The sequence below is a fragment of the Lasioglossum baleicum genome, chromosome 18, assembly GCF_051020765.1.
Source record: "Lasioglossum baleicum chromosome 18, iyLasBale1, whole genome shotgun sequence".
Taxonomy (NCBI): domain Eukaryota; kingdom Metazoa; phylum Arthropoda; class Insecta; order Hymenoptera; family Halictidae; genus Lasioglossum; species Lasioglossum baleicum.
In genome coordinates this window covers 4,815,568-4,840,933 of record NC_134946.1, presented here as the reverse complement: position 1 = coordinate 4,840,933, position 25,366 = coordinate 4,815,568, and the positions used below count along the sequence as shown (strand labels likewise).

Below are 25,366 nucleotides of genomic sequence, written 5' to 3'. Positions count from 1 at the left end.
TTTTTATAAGGGAACATGAAAACATAAAAACAACGAATAGTATAGCGATCGTGGTTACGTCCTAAGGCTGGTTATGTCTGACTTGTGCAGGCTACTTCTACTTGAATTGTAGCGACCGTGGTTACGTCCTATAGCTGGCTGTGTCTGACTTGTCCGCGCTACTTCCATTTACAGTTACCTTTTTACGGGTACCACTTAATGATTTGGTGCAGATTGTAACTAAATTTTGCGGAAGAATAGAAAAACGACAATAAGCTTTATTGGGAATAACAATTGCTATTTTCTTTAAAAAATTTTTTGCACGTTATTTAGTAAACAAATGCTTCTAATCGATCACAAAAAATCAGGTCGTTTGGTAAAAGTTTAAAAAAGTTATTCTGTTTTAAAGAGCGTACGCGCGGATACACGCGACTGACTATAGTTAGAAAAAAATAGTCTCAGTGCCAAATTTGCAGGAGTTTTCAGCTGAAACCTGGTGGATACGTACTTCAAAGTGTGTTGCATAATTTGCAACAAGTTTTATCTGAACGTTTTTTGACGTGAAAAAAGTTATGTCAAATTAAACTTTTATCGAGCATTGAAAATACCTCTTTCATCAATTTGTGTTTTAGGTAAATAAATGACACTTACGTTAACTATATACGTTAAACAAATCATCTATTATAAACATAATCAAATTATAATATTGTTCAAGCGTTTTAATGTTTTAGATTCTTGTGGCTCCGTTTATATGTAGACGCATTTATAAGCCAAACTCACAGGTTTCCTGTTTCCAAACTTTCATCTCACATTATTCCTAGAAATAAGTGATATTTATAAAAAAGAATGTATTCGTTTAAATACTCCAAGTATCTAGTAAACGAAATTGCAATGAAAAATCGATGTACCTAACATTCGAAAAAAACTGATTCTTTCCCCTGTTCGCACCACTGCCACAGTGATCGATTCCTCGATTCTTGGTGGACAAAATGGTAAATTCGATCAACTTCAGATATCTTCGCTGCCGTTCTATTTTGTTCGCGAACATTAATTTATTCGATATATAACGTAATATTTCCATTGCACGTGGTTATTACGACGATAATACGGTGCTAAAGTTTTGCCTGTGCGAAATACTATAAATAAGCTAATTCTTCTTCATCGTATAACTTGTTTGTTTTTTGTTTAAATTATTATGTAAAAAATGGAGCGCGTAAGCGAAGGTAAGTATTTCATTTTTACATATCGGTATGATTTTATTTTGCCGTGTAAATCTCATATACAACAGGTTAACTAATAATATTATTTAAGAAGAGGTCAAATAGTATAACTTAGTTTTCCCGGACTCGGCCGGACTTGGTTCTTTGATAGTTTTGAAGAATACTTACTTCAAAACAATGATACTAAATATCGTTGACCTGTTTCGCCCCGTTTGTCATTTATATCATTTTTTAGAAAAGACATGGAGACCACTATTTCATGTGGTATTGAAATTGACGATAGAAAGTTTACAGAATATGTACTTCAGACTGCGAGAATTACATATGACAATTATAATTTAGAATAATTTAGAATATCCACCTGTGTCATGCACATTCCTTATTATAATTTTGTAATTTTGTATTATATTTTTGTAGAACTTTATCTAATTTTTAAATATGAGTTAAGATTAATTCTTTCCATTTTGAGTATTGTTCATTCACGTATTTAAACAAAAACTATAAAATATTTAATTTATGTTATTTTCACAAGCGTTACAATTAATTGTTATATTTGTCCCCATTTTAAATAAATGATATAATTCGTTTAAATTCATGTAGTTTTTATACACTTGTCATGATTTCTGAGAAATAAAGCGTTATTACTACAAGAGAACACAAAAATTTGAATTTTGTCCACCTAGAATCGAGGAATCGATCAGTGTGGCACTGTGGCGGCGTGGTTCCTTTCTGCTCTGATTCGGTGTTAAGCTCGCGCGGATCGACATATCTCCGGTGGAATATCCTTCCTGGATAACATGGGTCAGCCGTGGGAAATGTATAAGCAATTCCGAAATGTTATTTATGAAATCGGAGGGCCGGTGGACGCATGAAATTCTTTGGAGATGGCCCGCGGCAGTCGATATTGCCTGGATGTCGAAGGCATCCGCAGCGAGCAGGTAGGTTTGAAGTTCGCCCGTGTAGGTAGCGCGGGGGGGCGCAACGATTTACGAGGTCCCGAGGGTACCGACTATCTTCCCAGGAAGTAATACCTTTTTCTTGGCGCGAATACCAGATACCAGATCCCGAGATCCCGGTATATTTTCCATGCTCTTCTACACCGCGCCCGCATCGCTCCGTGTAACTACTCGCAGTTCCTCTGGAGGTCTACTGACCCAAGAGGTACGGGAACGAACCAATCTTTCGGTTCCCGAGGATCCCCCATAAATTCTTTCACGCAGATTCTCGCCCGGAACACGCTACGAAATCATAGATTACGATGTCGACGGCCGCGCAACGTTTCATACTCTTCTACCCGGTTTCTCTCTTGGTCCTCTACACCCCCGTGTTATGCTCCGTCTATCCTGTACTCCTCCTGCCACCGTCTCTGACTATTGATTTCCATTCTCATTCGACGCCATTTAATACGAACGAACAAAGAACCCCGACACCCGTCGATCGCGTTTATTTCAAACGGTGCCCGATTTCATCTAATTCATTGTCCCGGTCGAACTTCCCGAAGACCGGGCTCTCTCCCATCGATATAAACCAAGCAGCTTTGTCTCTGCGCGTTAATCTCGCCCTGCCGGAACTTTATCGACGAACCCTAGCCTAGGCCAGGTGGAGGGAAAACGGGAACGTTTATTTTCACGTGATTTGCCTGGAGGGGGGGGGGGACAAAGATTTTTTTTAAGTTCCTCTTAATCGACGCCCACTTTATCCTCTCCGATGGATTTTTAATGTCTTCCGGGACGTATCCTACGGACGTACAACCCCACCCCTTAAAGCCCCTTTGTATTCGCTCGAAGAATTGATGATTCGGCTGTTCTTGTATCGTTAGCGAACTCTCCGAATGCGAAATGGGAGATTGAGGAACCCTTCGATCACCCGGACTTTAAGGTACTTTGCAGTAATTCCTTCCCGTTAGATGACGAGTGGAGGGTTAAGTAATTTCTTGCAGAGGCCGGTAATTACAGTCACTTTTGTTTAATTATGTCGAGCCGAGTTTCTTTCTGTCGGGGAACGAACGTGAACGATAATCATTCTTCGATCACCCGGACTTTAGGGTACTTTTCGATAATGTCTTCCTGTTTGATGACGATTATTGGGTTTATGAAGTTTATTGGCATGAAAAGTATACCACAATTTATGTATTTATTATTTTACTTTTTTTTAGGAATGAACGATATGTGCCCCAGTATAGTAATATAGCATATAATGTAAAACAGATTTATTTGTAGAAATATTTTTCAAGGTTTCGGCAAATGCTTTAACCTGTAACAGTTTTATTTTTAACAAAACGAGTGCAGTTTTATTGTTGTAATTCAACTACTTTTTGGCTCTGCATAATAAAATATTTTCGTATTTATTCTTTTTTGCAAAAGATCGTCGAACAAAATATCTTATTCAATAAAGTTCATTGATTGAATAAAAAGTATTGGGCTCTATTTCACCTTGAAATACCGAAATTAAAGAAATTCAAGAAAAATAGTAGAATAGTTGCACTGATACGTTTCCAACGCTATGTTTTAATCCCACTTTTCCTACTTTCCCTGATTTCATTCGACCTCGATCCGTTTTAATCGCCTGTGCGGTTCCGATTGGAGTGGACATCGATTCCCACAGAAGGTGACAGACACATGCGATTACGTGGGTATTCTAATGATCCCCCCGAGAGTTTTCAGACATCGACACGTGCCCCGAGGTTACTGTCGTTAAAGAGTCGTATCGTCGGTGTCGTCTGTAACGGTCGGCTCGATCGATAGTTGCCCATTGAACGCGTTAAAACGCTTTCATATGCGTTCAGAAATTACACAAATCCCAAATCTCGGTCATCCATTACCCAGATCTAACCCAGATTGTCTATCTATCTTTATGCAAGTATAAATTTAAACGAATTCGCAGAAAGACGAACCGAAAAATATTAAAGACCCTATCTGCTTTATATTTAAAAATTTAACAGAATTGTATAAATTGTTCAATTCTACCAATTCTATCATACTATTTAATTCTACTGCAATTTTCCAACCATCATTGGCCCTCTCTAAAAATTTTTCTATTCCTAGTGAATTTTTTTAGGGTCCTCGGTAAGAAGTAAAGAAAACAGTGGTCCACATCAACAATTGGTCAACCGTTCATTTTTCTTTCGCACGCGTTACAAAAATATTGTTGTTTGATCTGTCGAACGTGTATTACAACACAACAATAAACAATAGACGGTCGTAGCAGTGCGGAAAAATAAGGTGTCCAAAAGATTATTGGACATTTGCAATTGTATGTACGTTTTCGTTATTCTCGTTTAAATAATATTTTCCTTGACGAAGCAATGTTCCAGTATGCCGAAAGTGAAATGGGCGCGACGTGTTTGTATAGACAAATACATGAAGAAACAATTCCCAGTGAATGGAGTGAAGTGTGCGCCACTTTCGACAAGCGATCGTTTGTCGGAAATCGATTCGGAATAACGCGTACTTTGCGAGAACACGAAGATGATGTGATTCAACGGAATCGGTCGTTGAAGGAAAGGTAAAAACGATCACCGACGGCAAGTCGTCAAATGTATTCACCGTCGGTGGCAACCCCAAGAAGTAGGGTCGTGGCTTTATCTGATTCACCATAAAACTGCCATTGAAGTCGACCCTAGAAGGGCTAGGCATCGAGGATTCGTCGTTTACACCGTCGTGCTCCCTACTCTTCTGCATCGCAGTCGGTACCATTAAATGCTCGTACATCAACCACGTTTCATCCCCCATAGAAGTAACATCTTTGATCGAAGATTAGCCTGATCCCTCATTTCTATTGTGTTGGTCGTAACAAGTATTTCCACATTTGCCGAGTGGAAGTTTTCCGTTTCGAAAATGCACTATCAATCACTATCATTGACAACGTACTATTAGAGGGGTTCTCAAACTTTTTGAATTTTGTTAAATAAGAATGAAATAATGTATACGAATAAAAATATTTCCCGATTGTGAAAATGAATACATCCCAAAAATTATTGTATTTTTATTCTTAGTAGTTCATATATTCTGAGTGAATGAAATTTCATTGCATCTTCATCAGTCTTCAACTAACCAGTCTTCATTAACCCTTAACTGATGAGATAATTTTCAATGTACCCTGGTCTCTCCTGACCTTGTCTCTTAGCTAAATACATAGTACAACTATCTTGTGGACGTTCATTGTGCTACGATAAGTTTATGGTTCCAACGAAACTTAAGTCATTAATTCCTCATTAACTGGGCACTATATGCACCCCCTTTTCATTTAGAGTAGAATAGCCCTCTGTAATGCACAATACAAAATATCTAATTTAAAATCGGAGGTGATCCTGATATCAAGAAGAAGCAGCTAAAAAGATTAAAAGAATTTAAGCAGATGGATATGTAAATTTCAATTTCTCAGGATAATTAAATGAATCTATTATCATTAGACTGCGGATCTTTATGCAAAATAAAAATATTCTGCATCGATTGTGGAAAGCAGGAGTAAAATAAAAATTTATTGAAATCAAATTCCTTAATGACCTTGTTACGTTAAAAACATTATTTTTTTATATTTCACCCAAGCAATTTCTTCATAAATGCATAAAGGTACACAGTCTAATTATCATAAATTGAAACTGCTGTAACTGAATATCTACGCAAGATATTCGTATAAAAATATTTGTTACAAAAGTAGTATTATTTTCAACGCGGAACAGTGATTCAAAGTCAAATTGTCTAGTCTTCCCTGAATCCAGAAAAATGATAATTTTTTAATATATTTGTAATAGTAATTCAAAGTGAAATTTTTGATCCCAGTCTCCCCTGAATCCAGAAAAATGATAATTTTTTAATATATTTATGATAGTAATTCAAATTGAAATTTTTTGATGCCAGTTTCCCCTGAATCCAGAAAAATGATAATTTTTTAATATATTTGTAATAGTAATTCAAAGTGAAATTTTATGATCCTAGTTTCTCCTGAATCCAGAAAAATTATAATTTCTTAATATATTTATAATAGTAATTCAAATAGAAATTTTTTGATGCCAGTTCCCCTGAATCGAGAAAAATGATAATTTTTTAATACATGTGTAATATTAATTCAAAGTGAAATTTTTGATCCCAGTCTCCCTGAATCCAGAAGAATGACAATTTTTTAATATATTCGTATATATTTGTAATAGTAATTCAAATTGAAATTTTTTGAGATGCCAGTTTCCCCTGAATCGAGAAAAATGATAATTTTTTAATACATGTGTAATATTAATTCAAAGTGAAATTTTTTGATCCTAGTTTCCCCTGGATACAGGAAACTGATAATTTTTCAAACAGTTTGATGGAGTCGTGTAGGGGCCAAACGAGCACTTAAGTCGTTAATTCGTCAACGCGACTCTCGGGAGGCAGTTAACCATTAAGTAGCCGTCCCAGTATGCCACTCAGATTACAAGTGTACAATACCTTGGCTTAAGCAACCGCTGTGAGCAATACGACTAAAATCTTCTGTGTGTACTACTCGACGTAGCTACTGGGACTGTAATCTGACGGATCATCGGCCATGGAAGAGAGAGAGAGGGAGAGAGAGAGAGAGAGAGTGGGTAGGTGGGAGAGAGAGAGCTCGGGACAGGTTGGTTAGCGTCAGACGAAGAGGTCCGGATAGGACGGGTTGGAAGCGAGAGAAGGAACCCGTTGGTCCATTTCGAACGTACGTTGCGTTTCGTGGCCGTAATTTGCAAGTCCTGGGCGCGGCCTTAACTGGGCCAAAACTCCGTACCGCCCAAGTTTAAGCGAGCTTACGCTTTAAAGCTTATGTTTGTTTAAGGAGTTGGCGCGCTACCGTTCTCGAGGACCCATCTAGGTACTTCGCATTCGCAGCTCGGAATCGTTTTATTCGAGACGGGTATAACGGTACGTTTACATCAGACGTTAACCCGCGATTTTTACGTCTGACGCGTGACGTCCGGGGGGAAATACGCGCGTCGCCGGAACGAAATGGCTGACAGCCAGCTCTTCCGGTGATGCGCGACGGATCTTGATAGCGTCGTTCCAAAAATTAGAGCGGAAGTTTTGTTCCCGCTAGTAGTCCCACTCTAATAATATTAATAATAATAAATTCATGAACCCTCTACTAATAGGTATTCATGAATTAATGATAAGGGAATCCACCAGCTCATATAACATCGAGAGGCAATTGTTGAAAATTCGTAGTGTCATAATTACACTGCGGATCTTTATGCAAAATAACACCAAAATCTCCCATGTCTGAGCCACTCTGGCTACGTCCCCCCTCTAAAATCGATCTTTCATTGAACATTCATCCCAAGGAACAAACTAATCCCCAAATCTTTAAAGTCCTTTTCTATGAAATCTCCCAGAAATACCCTGATTATACACACATTTTCACCGACGCCTCCAAAAGTAAAGAAGGTTCTGGCTGTGCAGTTATCCTTCCTGATAAAAATGTACTTATGCTTATTAAAATGAAACTTATGCTCTATCTTCTACAGCGAAGCGTTTGCTGGAGCTTACCATTAATTCTCCTTACCACAAAGTCTTAATTTTTTCTGACTCTCCGAGTGTTATTTCTTGTCTGGCAAATTATGATAACAAAGAACCAATCATCCAAAAGATATTCAATTTAATCTCGACCCTATACAAAAAAAATAAAGACATTGTATTTGTATGGATCCCCTCCCATATAGGAATCGCCGGCAATGAAAAGGCCGACACAGCTGCTAAAGAAGCCACAAAGACACCACCTCGAAATTTTCCGATCTCTCCCAATGACCTAATTAGGGAGCTCAAGCTAAGAATCCAAAATAGTTGGAATGAAGAATGGACTAGATCCCCCCTGCCAAACTATTTAAAATAAGAAAAGACATTTATAATAATAACTCTCCTAACATTACACACACGAAAGACCAAGTAATTATTACGCGACTTAGTATTGGCCACTCGAATATTACACATCTACACAAAATCTCGAAAAATCCCCCAACTCTCTGTCAACCGTGTAACATACCACTGTCTATCGAACATATCCTCCTCGAGTGCCCTACTACAAAATTTAATTATATTTACACTTATGTATTACTGCGATAACAAAAGAATGTACTTATAACTGTATACCAAAAGTGGTCGCTAATGACCTCGATGTTAATGCGACCTTTATAAATAAACAATTTCAAAATGAAAAAAAAAAAGAAATTGTCTGCATCGATTACAAGCCAGATTCTTCTTTTAATTATCTTATTGAGCTGAAACTAATACACCGATGTCCTTAAATCTCTTTTTAATAGATCCACATTTTTGTCATAAATGCATAAAATCCGCAGTCTAGTCGTAATAATAATATAATATAACATTACATGTGTTGCTATGAAAGCTTATATGAAGACACTATTTGATTACTCGAATTGCAGCGAAAAGGTACCGATAGAAAAAAAGATCTCGCATTGATCAATTTCCTTCTGGAAGAGTGTACTTTAAAATAACGATCCAAGCGAAACATTTTTCTTCGCGAGCAGGGAATCTCTTCGGCTTCCCTTTTTACGTCAAAGAAGAAACTTTCATTCCCTAATGCAAACCAGGGTTGCATTAAATAATGTAAATTTATGCAGCAGATTTTTCTTTCTCTCTGCGACATTCAAGTGGCTAATTAAGTTAATTATGATGATATTCAAAAAGACATTATTTTTATGTACGCGTTGCTGAGATAAGAGTCACAATATTCATTTTTTACGTTTCTATACGTCTTGCTAGTATACATATAAGTAATATTTCATGAACGAAAAAATGTTACAAGTCTAGCTGTATAATGACACTGCTGGTAAAGAAGAGGCAACTTATTTTCCATTATAGTCAGCTGTTGCTTCGCTCTCGAAAGTATTCCCCGAATAGTAAAAAATATACGGCTACAGAGTAAGTATCACTTTTCCGAAATACCTACGCGGGGAAACACCTTATATTCTAAAACTATATGGAAAGTCGTAAAACAGCCGACACTACGTTTGGGGTTAAAGAAACCCTAAACTAAACTAGTTTCTACAAGACGGTACACTTTGGAACCTTTTCCTCGAAGGTTATCCTCTAAACCACCCTCTAGCATAATTGACGACACGGCACGAAAAAGTTAATAAAAAGTCTGCTGGTTACTTTTATATTTCAGTTTTTCCCGAAATTAGTCCTTCTAGTTCTACTAGAGAAAATCACGGATCGATTACTCAAAACTCGTTCCTTACGTCACATCTTGTCTCGCTGCTTTGATGGAGCACAAGTTGGACAAAAATTGCCCACATAACGTGTAACGTTATGAAAAGCGTCTCGCTAATGGTGAACCAGTGGCCGAGCGAAAAATCAAGAACTCGGAAGAAAACGTTACCCGACGAGCGTAACAATTAAAAATGTTTTTACCCGAGGAACATTTTCATGGTCTAAATAGATCCAGAAAATCCGAGCAAAGTGAAACGGTGTTTTTATAGTCGCGAACTATGCGACTGAGTTTGTCTAAACAATCGCGAGAAGGATATGAAAATGGAATGAAAACCGTGAACAGTACATTGAATTGTTCATTTGAAATAAATTGCAATAATCGTGCGGCACATTTATCACATTCATGAATAATATTCTGCAATTTACTGAAAATTTTGTTATAAATATCTGATCGGTTGACATACATATACTTCATTATCAATGGAGTACGGATTTTATGCAGTCATGAATATTTTGAATATTTAACAGATTATTTAGAGCAATGTATTACAATTCATTTGTTGTTGCGATTATTACTAGTCGTATTGCAATCATATATTCATGGTATTTCCATCACATTCTTCAATGAATTTTATTCAGGAACATTATTAAATGACGAAATCTATTTTTCACGTCGTGTATGAATGTGAAAGAGTAATGAAGTCGGAAATACCGTTAAAAAATTTGTCAAGTGGCGAAAGTGGTTTTTAAAAATTTTAGTATTTATATAAAATGTGTGCAAGAAATTTAACCGGTTTGTTAATGAACATTGTTAGTAGATGCAGACTTTTGAGCTTGGCTGTAAGCGGGGGATTATCAATCTTGGGCTGGTTCCCACGGCTTTTAAAAATGCTCCATTTCAAGTGAAAAATTACGAAGCAAAGGATTGTTATACCATGTGGCGTGATAAGCAGTCGTGCGAGAGACAAACGACGAAGATGAAGACTAACGTAGCCGCGGGACCGGAAACAGTGAGGCGTCTAGTCGCGTCGCGACACACGCGCGAGGAGGTGTAAAAACTGGCATCTCTTGTCACCCCTTATGAAAATAGACGGTTTGTGGTCTTCAAAGAAGCATGATGCATCCTGGGAATGACTCGCACGCTCGTCGACCCTGCGCGCCGTTGTTGAAAGTCACCGCAGAACTCCCCGCCCGGCGAAGTAGGAAAAAAGGAGCGGGCTTGTTTCGTTTGGCCACGTTTCAGAGAAGGTGTATCTGACCACGTCGCCTTTGAGTTTCCGGTTCAAGAGCTGCCTAACAGCCTTGCTAAAAGAAACCTAAGGGGGTAGTCAGGGTTTGCGAATTTAGAACCTTTCTTCGCGCAAAATGTACCGACAAAACAGTAAACGAAAAGGGAATGACTGTTTAAACAGATACCTACAAGGGTTTTATTAAGGGCAAGCAGTATCCCTGTTGCATTTCCTGCGAAAATTTGGTAACTGGTCTCTCGAAAAGGAACGTTGCAGTGTAGAAAAGTGAAATACTTGCATCTAGATTTCCTTAATTATTTAACATATTTTAGATGCCCATAAAAATAACTTAACTTCGAGCTTGAGCTTGCAACCGGGAAACGAAAAAAATTAAATATTTGAGTACACGTAGATTGCACTAATTATTAACACGTTCTATATGTCCATAAATGAAATGATTGTGTAAGTATTTCCGTTTCTTTGGATAAGGGAAACTTGGAAAATGATGACTTTGGTTATTCTTGATATTTCTCGATTTTCGAGTATAGCTTGCGTCTTTGCAAGTTTACTTCTGAAAAGGTCTTTTGAAGTTCAGGAAATTGACATCGTTACGACCGCCGAACCGAATGCATGGTAAAAGTTCGAAACTGCATTATAAGTGTACAGAATATCGTTTCACAAACGCGGAACACATTTTCTTTAAAAGCATTTTTTCAAAACTGTGTGTGCAAGATATCCCGGTTACTATTCGACGGATTCTTCTGGAAACTTGCACACAGTCGATACAGATGTGAGAGAAATAAGAATTGTTAATCTGAGTAGATCGATATGTTGATAATATTCACAGGGTCCGTTAAATTAAATAACCCCTTAATTCAATAATCGCTCGTACGCTGAAGTGAAAGAAGAGAAGCGGCTGTCAACGATGTACTAAATCTACGAAATGATATCTCGCCAAACGATGCGATCCAACCCTCCTCCACTTCACCGTGATCGAACAATACCTCGTGGTCGAATAAGCATGAAATGCAATCCGACGAAATAAGAAAGAGGAGCGATTCTTTTGTGTCGAAGATCCGTCGGCTTTGAGCGATCGAATAGATCCCCAGGTAACCTGAATAAATCGCGTATCTCGAGACCAATAAACCAGATTCTGCGCCGGCTATCGACGTGTATGATCTTTTCTGGCGACTCGTCCAAAAATCGCCCTTTATGAAAGAAAGCTCCTGTCTATGTTATCATACGAGGAACAAGTGGCGCGATCCATAGAGGTCGAAATCTAAACGGATCAAACTCCTTCTGTAGGAAAAATGAACAATTCAATAGGATCTATTTATCGATTTTTTTAATGGCACGTTACAGGCGTTCAAAACAAAATTGCGCAATACTATATGTTAATCGTACCTGTATTTGTTTAGTTTCGCACGGTCCATTTTACCACGTTTTTATTAGCTCGCTTTCTTGTTTGTTTGTCTGTTTGTCTGTTTGCCTGTTTGTTCGGTGGCAAATTTTGCAATTGATTTTTTATGTAAATTTTAGTTAAGACTTAGGTTAAGATTTTATGTCAAGATCTTTTGTCATATCTTCTTTTTCTTATACCAGTTATACTGTCAAAACTGTACACATTTGTATGAAAGGACCCCTCGGTCCGTATATAATAATAATAATAATTTAGAAAATAATAGATTTTCTAACCTACTTCTTTGAAATTAACGCATTAATAACTAGTCTGCGAAATTTATATGCAAAATATTGGGTTGGCAAGAAAGTAATTTCGTTATTTTAAGGTGAGAAAAAACCCAATTTCGGGAAATTTTGAAGTTTTATGAGCGTGGAATTACGAAGCAACGAAGAAAGATGGCAAAAGATCATCGAACAAAAGGGAAAATATATTTTATACATAATAGACAAGTATTTTCATAGCTATTAAAAATTCACAATCACAAATTTTCAGAACTATCTGTATGGGGCTAGGAAAAATTATTTTATACTTTTTAGTCCGTCTTAAAAACGTGGTATATTGAAAATGTTTTTTTATTTAAATAATTTTCGTTCTAATTTCTATCGGAACGTTAGTTTAACATTTGAGCGTCGCATACCTCACAGAAGGAAGAAACGTTAAGGCAGCAGATTCATGGCTGTCTCGAGAGAAAGGGCCTCTCGTTCGATGCTTTAGCCGGAGTTTCACGTGCGATCGCTTTTTCATTTCCGCAATTTACATCCATTTGTAGCGAGAAACCCACCTCGCTACACCTGACTCGCTCTAACCCAACCCGAAAGCGTACCGTTAAACCTACTCAGACCTTTATACCTATATGGGTCATACGTGAATGCAAAAAAAAAAAAAAGAAAAAACGTCAACGGATGAAAAAGAAGGGATTTTTCCCGTCATGCTGGAAACTGGGCAAAACGGGCAGCACTGCCGACTAGAGTGAAACAAAAGAGATTCCCTGTTATTGTATAACAGTGGCAAGTCCTGGCGCGGTTTGTCGAGATCCAATTTATGCTTACACGACGAACACGACGAAATTAAAACTGATTTTGAGTAATTTTCGGATTACGCTTATCAAAACGCACGAACCTTATTATTACGCAACCATGATCATCTGAATTTCCTTACGATGTAGTGATTCATCGAGTTTAGTGCAGAGTTGGGTATTAATCGATTAAAATTTTAATCGAGATTGATTGATTAATGTGTACGATTAAAAAAATGATCATTGGAAAATCGGCGATTGATTTAATCGATTGATGAATTAAATCGTTTGATTGATTGAATTCGAACTCTCTACAAGTTCTTCGAAAAACAGAAATAGTATTTCTAAGTATACTCGAATCTATGCCACACAGTTTCGAACCTTTTACAAGTATTTTGGTAAACGGAAATAATACTTGCAAGTATATTCGAATCTTGGTCGAACAGATTCGAAACTTTTATGAATATCGTATCGGAAATTCTTTGATTTTTTCTAACCATTATTTTGTTTACCTTTAAGATCAACTATCTTGTCCTCCAGTGCGTAATTTAATTCAACATGTATGTATAACTATAATTTCATAATCTATCGGAAATATTAATCTTAAATAGTTACGAATTTAATAAAGAAAGTGCTCAAAATTCGATGCCTTTCAACATCGAAGTACTAAGTATCTTTTCGAAACTTGTAAGTACTCATTCCGAGGTTCGATATCAGTTTCTATAAAATTAATACGTTTCAAATATAATCATTGAAACATCATTGCTTTTCAGTAGTAATCGAAACCCATGAAATGAAACTTGGTTATTGATATTGACACGGATTCGTGAGTACATATTGAACATGATGGCGCATCCCTAGATATCATATCCGTTCGGATAATCGAGGTTCTACTAAATCGTGAATTAAACAAGTAAATACGCTCCGAATAATATCGTGTTTGGACTCATTTGAATCAGAAAAATATTACGAATACGGTGATAAAAATGCTCGTAGGGAAATTATTATCTCGAGATGATGAAACTTTCGGGTAACGCCGGTGTCGCCTACAATCGAGAAATTACACAGATAGAGTGAGAAATTCCGAGTGTTAGATATAAGCGGAGTGTCGTGATTCGTGTCCGAGGCGTGGGAGCGGCGTGAAGAAATTGTCAGGCTGAAAACAATTTCCACGACGAAGGGAACTAATGATAAGGGAATCCACCAGCTCATATAACATCGAGAGGCAATTGTTGAAAATTCGTAGTGTCATAATTACACTGCGGATCTTTATGCAAAATAACACCAAAATCTCCCATGTCTGAGCCACTCTGGCTAACTCCCCCCTCTAAAATCGATCTTTCATTGAACATTCATCCCAAGGAACAAACTAATCCCCAAATCTTTAAAGTCCTTTTCTATGAAATCTCCCAGAAATACCCTGATTATACACACATTTTCACCGACGCCTCCAAAAGTAAAGAAGGTTCTGGCTGTGCAGTTATCCTTCCTGATAAAAATGTACTATACAACCTCCACGACTTATGCTCTATCTTCTACAGCGAAGCGTTTGCTGGAGCTTACCATTAATACTCCTTACCACAAAGTCTTAATTTTTTCTGACTCTCCGAGTGTTATTTCTTGTCTGGCAAATTATGATAACAAAGAACCAATCATCCAAAAGATATTCAATTTAATGCCGGTGTCGCCTACAATCGAGAAATTACACAGATAGAGTGAGAAATTCCGAGTGTTAGATAAGCGGAGTGTCGTGATTCGTGTCCGAGGCGTGGGAGCGGCGTGAAGAAATTGTCAGGCTGAAAACAATTTCCACGACGAAGGGAACCCCGGCTGATAAAGAGGAATAGAAACACACGGAGAAAGATAAAAAGTTTCTCTATCGCGAGATAACGTTATCAAGCGTCGGCGTCATCTTTTATGCCCCAATTTACGCCTCGCAGGGAAGAAGAGAAGGCGAACGCGACGCTCTCTCGTCCCGAGTCGCGCGAGAGAAGAGGAGAGAGGATGGAAGGGCGGGTAAAGTAGAAGATGAAAGAGCGTTCGCCGAGAAAGAAAGCGCCCGAAGGCAAAAATAGAGGGAAGACGGGCGCGCGTCCCCTGCCGCGTTTCCCTTATCCATGAAGTTTGATTATGTTTTTAGGATGACGAGGAGCGGATCAAATTTTGCAACCACTATACTCGGGGCTCGCTGTCCGCGTATGAGCTTCCTGCTCTCTAACCTACCCAGCCAACTTTTCCCTTCGCCTCTCGCCTTGTTTTCCGACAGTCTTATCGATCGTGATAAAGTAAGCTCTGCAAAGTGAACGAGTTCTCTCGTTTTCGTTCCTGTCACGTTTAATTAAAAACCAGATTAAATCGAGCCTTGTCCCTCATTAATTAAACTGCTGTTCGACAGCTTGCTCTCGCTATCGGTTCAACATGCATCCGCGAAACAGGACTACTGTGGACTGGGCTTTAGGGTAAATGTTTAACCTCGAACAGACAGCGAACACGTTCGAGCCGATTCACAGTTCAACATCGTGCAATAGTCGGCAAGTAGACTGTGGATCTTTATGGAAATTAACAATTTTCTAACAAGGGAAGTCATCATAAAAAATGATGAAACTTTGCACACAGGTAATGTTATGTCTACTAAACTGTGTTTGCATGGTGAACTTTTTTTTTTATAGTAACTTTAACAAGTCAAAAAAATGTAATGTTTTTAAATACTTCTAATACGTTCACAGTTCTGTATTTCGCCTATTCATTTTTCTCGTGAATGCAGAAAATCCATTACTAATATAAGGGAAATTTGTGGGTGCAGAAAGATACTAAATTCAATTTCACAAAATGACAAGGTATATGTTTTACCATTGCTACATTTTGTTATTATTTTGATGCGAATATATCTTAACTTGTCGTCAGTGAGAAATATTTATAAGCTCACAATAAAAGTGTAAAAACGGTGACTATCTGAAGCGAGCTTAAATATCTTCAGTAATGTGTCCGCCACGTTTAGAAATTCTCGAGACCAAATTAATCGTTAAGATCGTAGGTGAATTATTAATGCGTTTCCCAACTAATTCTCCTCGCAAGTTCCGCAACTTCTGCAGGAAGCCCTCGATGAAGTTCTCGATTGTTTTATGTCTCAGTATCACCAATTTTAACTGAATTTTTAACGAATCCATTACAGAAGTTACTAGGTGCTTACAAACTTAATATAGTTGCCTTCCTTATTTCTCAAATGTAATTTAGGAATACAAATATAATTATAGAATGTAACGTAACCAAGTAATTCATAAGTGTAAATTATTTAGACCTGTATAAATAATAATTATTTTTGTCTTTTACTGAAATGTCCAAATAACAAATAATTTTTATCTGTAGAGAAGTGAATACGACGAATGAAATGAAATTATTTCATGTATTTTGACTTCCGACTGCATTGGTAATTTAGGAATACTAATATAATTGTAGAATGCAACGTAACCAAGTAATTCATAAGTGTAAATTATTTAGACCTGTATAAATAATAATTATTTTTGTCTTTTACTGAAATGTCCAAATAACAAATAATTTTTATCTGTAGAGAAGTGAATACGACGAATGAAATGAAATTATTTCATGTATCTTGACTTCCGACTGCATTGGTAATTTAGGAATACTAATATAATTGTAGAATGCAACGTAACCAAGTAATTCATAAGTGTAAATTATTTAGACCTGTATAAATAATCATTATTTTTGTCTTTTACTGAAATGTCCAAATAACTAATAATTTTTTTCTGTAGAGAAGTGAATACGACGAATGAAATGAAATTATTTCATGTATTTTGACTTCCGACTGCATTGGTAATTTAGGAATACTAATATAAATGTAGAATGCAACGTAACCAAGTAATTCATAAGTGTAAATTATTTAGACCTGTATAAATAATCATTATTTTTGTCTTTTACTGAAATGTCCAAATAACTAATAATTTTTTTCTGTAGAGAAGTGAATACGACGAATGAAATGAAATTATTTCATGTATTTTGACTTCCGACTGCATTGGTAATTTAGGAATACTAATATAAATGTAGAATGCAACGTAACCAAGTAATTCATAAGTTTAAATTATTTAGACCTGTATAAATAATAATTATTTTTGTCTTTTACTGAAATGTCCAAATAACAAATAATTTTTAACTGTAGAGAAGTGAATACGACGAATGAAATGAAATTATTTCATGTATTTTGACTTCCGACTGCATTGGTAATTTAGGAATACTAATATAATTGTAGAATGCAACGTAACCAAGTAATTCATAAGTGTAAATTATTTAGACCTGTATAAATAATAATTATTTTTGTCTTTTACTGAAATGTCCAAATAACTAATAATTTTTTTCTGTAGAGAAGTGAATACGACGAATGAAATGAAATTATTTCATGTATTTTGACTTCCGACTGCATTGGTAATTTAGGAATACTAATATAATTGTAGAATGCAACGTAACCAAGTAATTCATAAGTGTAAATTATTTAGATCTGAATAAATAATCATTATTTTTGTAACTCATTGAAACCAAATAACAAATAATTTATTCTGTAGAGAAGTGAATACGACGAATGAAATGAAATTATTTTATGTATTTTGACTTTGGATTGCATCGATAATTATATAAAATTATTGTTGGAAAAATGTTTTCTCGAATGGATCGTCATCTTCCTCACGGTTAGATGTTTTCTCGGGATTCAAAGCGTGATGTGCAATGAAGAGCTATGGTTTACAAAGTCGATTCCATCCTCAGGGACGTCATTACTGTTCCCTGCCGCAGGCGAGTCCACAAAGAGGAATGCGTTTCATTCATTAAACTCGACGATTTTTCTCGGGAGCAGATGCCGCGGAACGTTCAGACAGAGAATCAAAGATTGGACGCACGTCTGACTACTTTCGACCTGGTTCTATTCCCTCTCCGAAACTAAACTCAGAGACCCATTTCTGTTCCTTCTTCTTCTTGTCTCCTCCTATGTGTGTATAAATACATAGTATGCCTTATCGGTTCGTCGATTACATACAGGTTAATAGTTTCCGCGAGCTGCGCGAGCATCAAAGCGCGATAAATTTCGAGACAAAGGTGTCGCGCGAACCGTTTTGTTGGAATCCAGTTTGGCAGTGCTTTGATCACCACCGGAAACGAAGAATGCCACTGAAACCACCGTTCGCCAAATGTATTTGATATTGTGTAACGAACCAATTATGCCCGGGGAAACGATTATTGGCGAACGCGAATTCTATTCAGAGGGAATCCGTATAAATTGATCGGAAGTTTTCGAAATAAAGTGGCACAACAAAGCGTCGATTATTGTGCTGCGCAACCTCGATTTCGAACATTTTCGGAAAAATATTTTAATGCGTCGGGCCACGCGAACGCTTTAACACGGTGATCGCCTTCTCTCAGCGACCACAAAAATTCGGTATTCAGTAAAATCGACGGAATTTAAAACCAAAATCGAGGAATTCAGATTTCTGGCGTTAATTACTTTTTCGATCCTCCCTTATTTCATAAATAATCATTAGACTGCAGATTTTATGCATTTATGGCAGACATGAATCGCTGAAACATGAAACGTGAAACAGTAGAAAGAATAATATATTATTATCACCTTATTAAAAATTATTAACATTTTTATGCGTTTATGAAGAAATTGGTTGGGTGAAATATAAAACGGTAAAAGATTTTTAAAAATGTTGTATTGTTGCTTTTAATATAACAAAGTTGTTAAGGGATGAAATAAAAATTGTTATGTTACTTCTGCTTCCCACAATCAATGCAAAACATTTTTATTTTGCACAAACATCCGCAGTCTGGTAATAACACTTCTTTGTGTAATATTTCCTGACCTAGTCGAGTCCATATTTTGTCGAAAATAATTTTATTTTTCAGAGGATTCTATGAAAATTATAATAACGTACTCGTCCCCCAATTTGAAATATTGATTTAAATGTACAGTTCACTGAGAGGACTGCAGCGAGGCTAACATAGCTGCAGTTACGTACTTGCTACATAAACATACAAACAAGCAAGCCGTGTGACACACATCCCAATGTTTAGACTGCTTTACCGTCTCGGTTGCCATTAGAACGAAGTCTGACTTACTCAAAGATCGGACATCCTTGCGTCTACGCATCTCTGCTGAAGACTTAAGTTAAATATTTGCCGTGTCTGTGTACGACAGTACCGTTAGCTCTGAGTTCTGTTGTTTTGATAACGAAACATAAAATTTCAAAAGTCTGCTCAAATATTTGGATAAAAACAGTCACCCTATTTCCACACATTAAATTGTATAACTAAAACTAACAAACCGATTAGAATGAGTTTATAAGAGCAGATAGTGTGAAAACATAAGAGCATCTACTAAAAATGTTGCCATTTGGACACAATGTTTTCGTCGCCATTTATTTTAAGTTAAGCTCAAAAACTCGGGGTTTTATGCCGTTTTTTCTGGGTTCGAGATTTTATACTCCCTCTGTTCCATAATAATAGTAGCAAGCGAATATTTAAACGGGAATTATTGGCGAATGCAGCTGTAAGTTATGTAGTAGCGCAAAATTGCGAAGCCTTCAATCGAAATCAGTGTTCCATGACATCTGTCATTTGTTTTGACACATCTTTCAATTTTTAAGTTAACCCAATTATTACGAACTATAACTATTTTTATTTCAGTTGAATATCAACCCATTGTAAAAGTAAGATGAAAAGAAACAAGTTATGCTGGAAGCAATGAAGAACGACGGCTCGAATGATTTTAAGCTCAAGCATACAGGGTGTTTCGTTTATCTGATAACAGAAATATCTTGTGACGCACTGAAGGTACGAAAAAAATTTGTTTACAAAAATTGTTCGGTATGAAGGGTACAATCATACAGTCTAATTTTTTTGAGGACTAGAATGCTGGGGAGGGGAGATTTCAAAGTCAAATTAAGTTTTTTAAATGGAATATCCTATTTTTTTTATACCATAGATCGATAGACTATAGCATCCTGTATAGGGAAAGCAAAGCTTCGCAGCCAAGGGATCCTACCTACAAGTCTAAAATGCAGTAACGAAATCATTAAAAAAATCCAGAGAAAGAGAAACTATCTGAAAACTCAAAATAAAGATCAGCAGTAGTACTTTTAATTCATTGTTTAACGTAATCTAGTTTTTTGATAATAAATGTTGCGTTCTGTATTTATTTTCTTTTGCAACTATTATTATGGGACAAATTTAATTCATCAACTGCTACTATTATTATGGGACAGAGGGAGTTGGATGGCAACCCCATGAATGAGGATCCGCAGTGTCCCCTAATCGGTAACAAAATAATTTCTGAGACCTCAAAAATTGTGTTTCGACGCGGGGATGACTGACAACGAGCGCATTTCAATGGGACTATCACCGGGATCACGGCGGGGTGAGGGGGTGGAGTGACCGAGAGGATTTTACGCGATTTACGCTGCGGTCGGGTTGCGCTCCGCATTATTGGCCCTGTCAACTATACGCGGTCAAACTCGGAGACGCAGCCTACGTGGGCGAGATAGACGTGTACGCGTACCCGTAGTACACATGCACATATCGGACGGTTGTATCGGCAAACTATCCAGCCAACCCCAACTGGATTAGAGCTCGGTGTGTACACACACTCCCACACATCACCGCACGGGATAATCCCACATAGCCGATTGACCGCCGATAAAATTCTCTCCTTCGACCGTCCATCGGTTTACGTCATAACCTCTCGGCCGCCCCCGACCTCCAAGTAATTTCATCGTTCTTACTTTCTTTTTCCTCTCTCATTTTCGCTCTCGCTCTCCATCCCCTCCACGTATCAGCGATACCGGATTAATCTCTAAGTAGCCGCGACGTGCGAAGCCGTCAAGTCTTCCACCCTCGCCGCCAGTCTTTTCTCCCCTTCTGCGAACCGCGTTTCGACCGCGATACGGTCACGAGCGGAACGCGATTCCAGTCTACTCTTCCCGCAATCTTCTCTATCCCCCGGCTGCACCGTCAATATGGAATATAATGGGATATTGCACTTTCCTCCTTCCGAGACCGATACTTTTAGTCGGAACACGGTTGCGAAATATAATTGTTCCTCGCGGAAATGCGCTTCGCTGTCTCGTGACTTGAGGTGTGAAATCGGCGTGCTGGGATGACTCTTCCGCAAGAGATTGAATTAAAGCGTGCCCGCCGCGCGATATCCTTTTTCATTTGTTCTGCGGGTGCTGCTCAATCGAGAGACGTCGAACTGGTTACCGCCGCGCCGATGCCAGTGTGATTGGTACCGACGACAACGTAATATTCTGACGATCAACTCTGCAAATGGATCAGCGATCTTAAAGGATTTCAGCTGTCACGATCTTACTCTGTTGCGAATTGCTGCGGGTTTAAATTGTAGAATTTGTCAGAATTCGATAGAATTGCGAGGGATTTTAAAAAATTTTGAACATTTATATAGTCGGCAACAGAAAATAAAATTAAGATTTTACGATTTCTTACAATCTTATACTAACCGTGTGACGAAGAATGAACTTATTTAGATTCTGTGCACGGTTTTTATTATAATTTGATATTATAGATAACTAGACTCCGGATGTTTATGCAAAATAAAAAGTTTGCGCATCGATTGCAACACGCAGGAGCTAAATATAAATTGATATTCTTCATTAATAATTTTATAATGTGGTGAAAATAATTATATTAATACTTTTAAAGTCTTCTATTATTTTCGCTGTTTTAAATTGTGTTTGCTCATTTTTGTTATAAATGCATAAAATCCGGAGTCTATAAATAACTATGATAATCAGGTTTAACAATGATTTGATCATTTCTTATGGAAGAGAGTCTTCATAATAATTTCAGTAAATTGTAAAATAAAAGAGAAACATTTGATCGTGTGTGTGGTAGGTTAGAACAAATTCGTGTTTCCACGATTACTTTTTGTGCGGCTTAATGTTTGTCCACCTGAGCCAATTGAAAATTGATAATTTTTCGCGCGCGTGATATTGCTGAATGTGCAAGTTTAGTTTTGATGTCGTTTTGTTTTAACGCGACGTGGAGCCGCGGCGCAGGTCTCTCGAAGTAGGTACGTCGTTCTCTAGGATAGTAGTTCGTATGGTGATCGCATTAACTCCGCTGTATCCCTTCCCCAAGGGGCACGTTTTCCGCATAGCCAATATCAGCCGCACTCAATGCGGTGGGGTGTGCACCCTCTGGCAAATAATCGGACGATACGCCGGTTATACCCCGTGCCATGGGCTAAAACGACCGCCGCGCATGCTAATGTCCCGATCAAAACCAGCCCTATATACCGACGCGTACGTGTGGTCGCTAATACTTTCGCATGTTACGTACACTTTCCTCCAGGTTCCGGCGTATTCGACTATTTCATACGCTGACCACCCCGCGAAAAAGACTACTTTCATTAGCGACGTTATATCACCTATTGTGACAGCTTCACTAGATTAAAAATGCAATATTAATAAAAAATGGGATCACTACTCTTAAGCACAGACATATTAATCGCTTAATCTAACATAGTTGCCTGCTTATATAGAGTCTTCCATTAAACCGTGTTATTTTGAATTATAGAAAACGTTGCTCTCCTTACAATCTGAAATTTTTTTTAATTAAAATTTTTTGCAATTTTATTAGACACGATTTCAAATGTCTTTTGAATGGTAGAGCAGACGACAACCATATTTAACCCTTTCAGTGCCGAACGACGATATATCACCGTTCACAACACTTGCGAAAAGTACGATGGCGCCTTACTATTCGCAATGCGAGAGAACTCTATCTCGAAATAAATTTATGAGACGTTATAAGCGGTTTAATTTCGTTGCAAAATAATTGAATAGATTGTTTACGGATTTAACTTTTTGTTAACTACGCGAATTCTTTTGTTTTGTGGTCCGATATTAGTTATTTTGTTACAAATGATTGAAAAAATGCAATTTCTATACTTCATACTAGGTGATCTATATAAAGCTATGATCAAACGATGATTTTTCTTATGTGTGCAAATACTATTGATTATTCTGTTTTTCATAATGTTGTGCATTTATGTTATTCGTATGATTTTCAACAAATATTGAAATACAATTAGCATTACTTTATTCTCCCTTTATTTCGTAGTATGCTCTTTTTTCAATTTTGTAAATATCATTCTTATATTGTTTTTCTACGAGCTTTTTCCCAAACCTTACGTCGGCACTTAGGTCGCCACTAAAAGGGTTAAAACAGCAATTTAAAATGTTTAATTAATAGACAGCGCATTTTCATGCAAAATAAAAATTTCCTTCCTGGATTGCAACAATTAAATTGCATAAATTAAATTCTTCTAATGTTTTTACTGTTTTAAGTTACACCTACTCATTTTTGTCATAAAATGCATAAAATCCGCAGTCTATTAATTAAAATGGTACTTTCAAAATGGCAACCGTAAAAGTTTGTTAACGTCTCTCTTGTTAATTATTGCCACATACCTACTCGAATTATTTGCCGTTCCGCATAAAATACGTGTACCGAAACTTTCAAAATGTCCGCCGTGCCGCGTGTCGCACCTCCGTGTTGAAGGTTAAACGCAATTCTATAGAAAGCAGTTTAGCTTAAAAAGCCCTTTAATCTAGAGCTCGCAGCCTTAATTTTAAACTACATTAGGGGATCTACTTAGTTAGCTTTAGGAGGAGCAGTGTATAGGTGTGTGCGCGTGTGTTTGAGTTAAACGAGAGTATTTGTTTGGAAGAGCTTGAGAACACTCATCAGCGGAACATGTGCGCATATTCAAAATGAAAGGGCTGTGCCAGTCGTTTACAACATATATATATATATATATATATATATATATATATATATATATATATATATATATATATATATATATAATATACAAGTTATTCCGAATTACCTAAATCATAGTCATTGTAAATCGTGAATGCGTATGCATCTATGATGACATCTATTTGAAATACAGGTATATTGACATAAATGAATTTTTATTTTATTTTTACTATAGGAAATCTTTGGGTTGGTCCAAGAAGTTTTTCATTTATTCAAATAGTTATGAGATAGTAATTTCCATAAATGTCCACAATCTACTAACAATCAAACTAATATTATCAATTGTCCCTGGTTACAACTCACCTGATTTCAATGTGCAAATAACCAAAATTAGACACTTAGTTTAATAACTCGACTTTCGTATCGCCAAGACAGTTCAGACTCACCTGCAACAGGAAAAAATGCAAATATTATTATCCTAAGTACTTTTGCAACACTCGTTTCTGCAAATACTATTAAATATTGCTGATACTATCATAGTGTATCAGCATTTAACAAATAAAGCAACAAGTAAAATATAATGTGAACAATTTTGTGTAATGGAGAAGAATTAATAGATTCATCACATGATTTTCTATTTATTAACATTTCAAAGTAAATGTGTTAAGAGTATCGCAATTTTAGCAATAGTTAATAAATGTGTCTGTTAATGAATGATTAAAGTAAAATATGTGTGTACATCTTTAAGCTGCTTGTGTAGTACAGTACTGGAAAATAATCTCTTTCTTGAGATTGAAATTGCATTACATAATAAAAAAAAAAAAATAAGCAATTTCAAATTTTGCAGCCAGTAGTATATGACGTTGGGAAATATTAACGCTGCGTAACTGTGTTCAAGAAAAACAGCTTGCAAGGGCCAAGCTGAATCTATAAATCAGGGGATGTTGCATTAATACGGCTGTTTTGTGAGTCTCTCCCGCCTCGTTATACTCCCTTCTTCTTTCTCGTTTTAATCTATCTCCGCGGGTTTGCAATAATCACGATTTCTACCACCTACCGGCTACCTAGTGAAACGGCACCGTGACTCCAGGGAAGTCAAGCTAATTTTGAATAATGAGCGAATATTAAATTCGACCTGAATAATGCCGGAAGCGAGCAACGCTGTTTGCGAAGAGTTGCAAACCACTCTTTGCCGAGATATAGCCGGGGCCGTAGCAACTTCTAACGGCCTTTACACCAGGCCAGGACCTTAACTGGCTTTAATCAACTGAAAACTTTTCGGAATGCTGAATATTACGTTTTGCACCTTGCAGCTCTTTGAGCCCGGATATCTTCTTCTTCCATCAAAGACAAAATCCGGAGCCGGTGCGAATGAACACGAGGAACGTTCTTAACCGGCCCCGCTGCATTATGCTGTCGCTGACGAACATTTTGCGGTTATATCAACGGGGTCAAAGGGTAACGCGAAATCGACTGAACTGATAGCCCGAGTTAGATCC

At 37.1% G+C, this 25,366-nt stretch overlaps 1 protein-coding gene and 1 long non-coding RNA gene across 5 annotated transcripts in view; both read right to left on the bottom strand.

Moving 5' to 3' along the window:
- Positions 1-25,366, bottom strand: part of Glurib (Glutamate receptor IB) — a 383,859-nt gene that overhangs the window by 270,908 nt on the left and 87,585 nt on the right. The gene's annotated exons all lie outside the window — the stretch shown is intronic.
- The window catches only part of LOC143217878 (uncharacterized), an 88,497-nt gene continuing 87,090 nt past the window's right edge, over positions 23,960-25,366 (bottom strand). Inside the window, exon 2 of the long non-coding RNA XR_013010930.1 lies at positions 23,960-24,313. This is a non-coding gene — a long non-coding RNA (uncharacterized LOC143217878). The remainder of the gene's footprint in view (positions 24,314-25,366) is intronic.